Raw genomic sequence first — 5,975 nt, forward strand, 5'->3', positions numbered from 1 at the left:
AAGGAATTTATCGATGCCTTCACTATCTTCTATTTTATTAGAGTATAGGGTTTCAAAATAATTTCTAATTATCTTATGTATTTCTGAATTGTCTGTTGTGATGTTGCCTTTTTCATCCCATAAGCTAGTAATTTAGGTTCTCTCTCCTCTTTGTTAGCGTGGCTAGTGGTCTATCAATCTTATTTATTTTTTCAAAGAACCAACTTTTAGCTTTGTCCATTTTTTTTTAACAATCTCATAAGGAAGCATTTATTTGAGGTTTAACATGAAATCATACAAATAAAATTTGTATAAACACAAATCCACATTGAGTCATAACACAGATAGCAAAGGACAAAGTAAAAACAAAGAAAACTAATTGGCGGCTATATACAGTTGGACACAGTAGTTGTGTCTTGTACACTAGAAAGTCTTTTACAAAAATAATCGTCTTAGATCAACAGAAGATCAATCTTCAATGTCGTCCTGCAAGATGGGTTTCTTTAGCATCTCCTGTTTTCTCCAATGTCCTCCTCTAGTATGGCTGGTAATTATTTTGGTGATTGCCACCCCCTCGAGAAGCCTTGCCATAAGTGCTCTGTTGACCACTGTAGTCTGCATATCCCTGTCCATATCCATAGTTCCCATAGTTATACCCAGTATAATCATATCCGCCATAGCCACTGTAGTTCCGATCACCACCATGGGCACTATTGTAATTTCCATATCCTTGATCATAATAGTTATTAAATCCTTGGTTCCAGTTTTGGCCCTGACCTCGGCCACGACCCCTGGTACCACCTCGCCCGCCAGCTGCAGCACCTCTTCCTCCTTTTTGTTGTTGCTGTTGCTGCCTATATACCTCTTTGGGCTGTGCAACTTTGATTTCACACTTCCCAGAACCAATTTGATGGTATCTGCTTTCTAACAATTTCTTTACTGGCTCTTCATCTGTATATGTGATAAAACAAAATCCTCTTCTTTCGTTTGTTTTTGTATCCATGGGGAGTTCAATATTTTCAATCTCTCCAAAGGCTCCAAAATATTCTTGAATTTGTTCTTCAGAAGTATCTGGGCTCAATCCACCCACAAAAACCTTTTTAGGGGGTTCTTTCCCTTTCAAAGCTTTGGGCCTTTTGGAGTCTATCAATTTGCCATCCAGTTTGTGTTCTTTCAGTTCCAAAACCTTATCAACACTAGCAGCATCTTTAAAAAGCACAAATCCAAATCCTCTTGATCTTTCAGTGACTGGATCTGTTTTAATTGTACAAATCGTACAAATCTCCCCAAATCGAGACAAATATTCAGTCAGATCTTTCTTGCTCGTATCCCAGCTCAAGCCTCCAATAAACATTTTACTAAGAACTCAAATGCCACTCATCTATTAGCGCCAAAATCAAGAGTTTCTGAACTCGCTCCGGAAAAGCTGTGCGGGGCAGTAAAAGACAATGAAGAGGCGGCGGCAGCTGCAGCATGTGGTGCAGCTTGTCAATTTTTTTGATTGTTTCTTTTGTTTCGATTTCATTGATTTCAGCTCTAATTTTAATTATTTCTTGCCTTCTATTGTATTTGCTGCTGATTTGTTCTTCTTTTTCTAAGGCTTCGAGGTGTAGTGTGAGGTCATTTATTTGTTGGCTTTTCCTTCTTTTAAGGAATGAACTCCATGAAATGAATTTTCCCTTTTAGTACTGCTTTCATAGTGTCCCAGAGATTTCAATATGTTGTGTCTGAGTTTTCGTTTACCTCTAAGAATTTTTTAATTTCCTCTTTGATGTCTTCTGTAACCCTTTGTTCATTCAGTAGCATATTGTTTAATCTCCATGTGATGTAGGATTTTTCCTTTCTCATTTTATTATTGACTTCCAATTTCATTCCATTATGATCAGATAAAATGCATGGTAGTATCTCAACTCCTTTGTAATTGATTTGCCCTGTGACATAATATATGGTCTATTTTTGAGAATGATCCATGTGCTGCTGAGAAGAAAGTGTATCCGCTTGATGTTGGGTGGTATACTCTGTATATATCAATTAAGTCTAAATTATTAATTGTATTATTGAGCTCTATAGTTTCTTTATTCAACTTTTGTTTGGAAGATCTGTCCAGTGGTGAGAGAGGTGTGTTAAAATCTCCCATGATTATTGTGTTGTGGTCTATTAGACTCTTGAACTTGAGAAGAGTTTGTTTGATGAACGTAGCTGCACCATTGTTTGGGGAATATATATTAATGATCGTCAAGTCTTGTTGGTGTATGGTTCCCTTGAGCAGTATGTAGTGACCTTGTGTATCCCTTTTGATTAACTTTGGCTTGAAGTCTATTTTATTTGATTCAAGTATGGACACCCCTGCTTGCTTCCGGGGTCCGTATGAGTGATATGATTTTTTCCAACCTTTCACCTTCAGTCTGTGTATGTCTTTTCCTATCAGATGAGTCTCCTGTAGGCAGCATATTGTTGGATCTTTTTTTTTAATCCATTCTACTAGCCTATGTCTTTTGATTGGTGCATTTAAGCCATTAACATTTAGGGTTACTATTGAAATATGGTTTGTATTTCCAGCCATATTTGGTTATGTTTGTTACTTACCATGATTTGTTTTTCCTCTATGCTTAGTTTTTCCTTTACTGTCCTACCTCCTGCTGTTGGTTTTCATTGTTATTTTTCATTTCCTCTTCCTGTAATGTTTTGCCAAGGATGTTTTGAAGAGTTGGTTTTCTAGCTGCAAATTCTTTTAACTTTTGTTTGTCATGGAAGATTTTTATTTCATCTTCAATCCTGAAGCTTAATTTTGCTGGATACATGATTCTTGGTTGGAACCCTTTTTCTTTCAGCGTTTGAAATATGTTGTTCCAGGATCTTCTAGCTTTCAGAGTCTGTGTTGAAAGATCAGCTGTTACCCTGATTGGTTTACCCCTAAATGTAATCTGCTTCCTCTCTCTTGTGGCTTTTAAGATTCTCTCCTTATTCTGTATGTTGGGCATCTTCATTATTATGTGTCTTGGTGTGGATCTCTTATGATTTTGTACATTTGGTGTCCTGTAGGCTTCTAGTATTTGGATTTCTTTTTCATTCTTTAAGTCTGGGAAGTTTTCTAGTATTATTTCATTGAATAGATTGCTCATTCCCTTTGTTTGGACCTCTATACCCTCTTGTATGCCAATAACTCTTAGGTTTGGTTTCTTGATGTTATCCCATAATTCTTGGATGTTCTGCTCATGATTTCTTAACATTCTCACTGAGCTGTCTATGTTCTTTTCAAGTTGAAAAACTGTCTTCATTGTCTGAAGTTCTATCTTCTAAGTGTTCTATTCTGCTGGTAATACTTTCATTTGTGTTTTTAATTTGGTTTATTGTTTCTTGCATCCAAATAAGACTTATATATCTAGGAGAGACAGAGTTCCTTAGAAACAATTTTGCAATTCTTATATTATGTAACAATTGGATACACATTTATTTAGCAAATATAAAGTATAATGTGTCTAGCCCATACCTAATAGTTACTATTTGTTTAGGAATTACTATAATTAAGGCACAATTCTAAGTCCTCTGAATACTGCAACTCATTGGTCCATTAAAAATATATAGGGAGCTGGGCATGGTGGCACACACCTACAATCCCAGTGGCTCAGAAGGCTGAGGCAGGAGGAGCACAAATTCAAAGCCAGCCTTGGCATTTTAGCAAGGCTCTAAGCAATTTAGTGAGACCTGTCTCAAAATAAATAATAAAAAGGGTTGGGGCTGTGACTCAGTCATTAAGCACCCTTAGGTTCAATTCCTGGCACCAATAAATAAATAAATAAGAAAGGAAGGGAGGGAGGGAGGGATGGAGGAAGGAAGGAAGAAAGGAAGGAAGAAAAAAAACAGGTACAGAGGCATATGCCTGTAATCCCAGCAATTTGGGAGGTAGAGACAGAAGGATTGAAGGTTTAAGGCCAGCCTCAGCACCTTAGTAAGATCTTATCTCAAAAATAAAAATTAAAAAATGGGGATGTAGCTCAGTGTAAACTGCCCCAGAGTTCAATCCCCAGTTTTAAAATTAAAATAAATAAATAAAAATATTTATGGATCATTAACTATATGTATATTCATTCTTCATGTATTTATACAGCAACAACTATGCACCAGGCATCATGCTAAGTTTGCATAAGCAAACCTAGCCCCTGCTTTTATGGATCTGTGGACGACTAGGGAAGGAAGACAACCAAACACTTGTTCTCAAGTACTGTAACCTGTATAAAGCCTGGGTCCTCATGGTTCAATATCCCAGCAGTGTCACAGTTAAGGAAACACAACTCAACAAACCAAAGTCATTACTATATAGCTCAGGTCTCTGTAAAGATCCTAAAAAATAAGGAAACATCAAGAAACTGTCACAAACTGGAGATATTGGGGAGATGTGAAAACTAAATGCCAGCAAGACCCAGAGGTACTCACCTGTAATCCCAGCAACTCGGGAGGCTGAGGCAGGAGGATCATGAGTTCAAGGCCAGCCTCAGCAATTTAGCAAGACCCTTAGCAACTTAGTAAGACCCTATCTCAAAACATAAAACTGAAAATAAAAAAGAACCAGGGATGTAACTCAGTGGTAATGCACCTTTGTGTTCAATTCCCAGTCCAGAAAAAGAAAAAAAAAAAAAACTAAATGCAATGGAGTGTGCTGGATTCGATCCTGGAACAGAAAGAGAATATTAATGGGGAAAATGGTAAATTCAATTAAAGTCTGGAGTTTGGTTATTGAACTGAACAATGTCAGTTTCTTGGTTTTAACAAATATACAGCAGTACTGTGAGGTATACGGAAACCCTCTGGACAATCCTTTTAACCTTTCTGTAAACCTAAACTTACTCCAAAATATGGAGTACACTTAAAAAAAAAATAGCTCACATCATTATTTGAATTCTCGAAAACCCACAATGAGGGCTGGGGTCATAACTCAGTGGCAGAGCACTTGCCTAGTAAGTGTGGTTCTGAGTTTAATCCTTAGTCAACATAAAAACAAAATAAAAATAAAATAAAGGTATTGTGTCCATCTACAATTAAACTTCTTTTTAAAACCCACCGTGATATCTAAACACAGTCCATAGTAACATTTATGAAAGTCTTGAGTTGTGGTTTAGTTCTTAAATGAATTATTTGTGGCTGCGTGTCAAACTAACCCCAAACCTGGTAGCTGAAAATGTCAAAGTTTTCTCCTCTGATACCACGTCCAAAGGCCCAGGGACTGGAGTGGCTGAGCTAAGAGAGCCTGTCTCCAGGTCTCAGGAAACCACAATCCAGTTGCAGACATCTGAAGCTTCCCCTTCTATAATTTACCTATTCACATAACTTCTCCTAATTTCCTCAAGTGCCTCCTGTTTTGTTTTCCCACACTGATTTCTGATGATGTTTTTCTCTGCATTCTAGAAACTATTTTTTTTCAATCATGAATGTTACAAACACATGTCACAAGCTGTCACCTATTAATTGGCTCTGATGATGGTGTTTGCCTTCCAACAGCAGCCAGGAACAGGACTTGTTAATGTATTCAAATCTTTTTTTTTTATGTGTGTACTTTAAGGATCCCATTGTGTTTGTCAGCTGTGCATCACTGTAACAAAATACCTGAGAGAATCAACTTAATAAGTGAAAAGGCTTACTTGAGCTCACAGTTTCAGAGGTTTCAGTTCATGGTCGCTGGGCCCTGTTGCTTTGGGTCTGGTGCAGCATAGTACATTGTGGTGGGAGCATATGGTAGAGGAGGCCCCTTTGCCTCATGGCAGTCAGGAGGCAAAGATAGAGGAAGAAGCGGAGGCCCCAATATTGCCTGCAAGGGACACTTTCCATGACAAAACTACCTTCTATGAGGTCCTACCTCCTGAAGGTTCCACTGTCTCCCAATAGCATTGACTGAGGTCAAAGCCTTTGACACATGGGCCCTTGGGGGACATTTAAGATCCAACCAGGTGGGAGTGTGACTCAGTGGTAGAGCACTTGCCTAGAATGCACCAGGCCCTGGA

The 5,975-nt window shown here is 38.0% G+C and overlaps 1 pseudogene; it reads right to left on the reverse strand.

Annotated features, from left to right (window-relative positions):
• Positions 1-219: 219 nt before the first annotated feature.
• On the reverse strand, positions 220-1,368 carry LOC101962118 (heterogeneous nuclear ribonucleoprotein D-like pseudogene; annotated as a pseudogene).
• Positions 1,369-5,975: the final 4,607 nt, after the last annotated feature.

This window comes from Ictidomys tridecemlineatus, chromosome 1 (genome assembly GCF_052094955.1).
Source record: "Ictidomys tridecemlineatus isolate mIctTri1 chromosome 1, mIctTri1.hap1, whole genome shotgun sequence".
NCBI lineage: Eukaryota > Metazoa > Chordata > Mammalia > Rodentia > Sciuridae > Ictidomys > Ictidomys tridecemlineatus.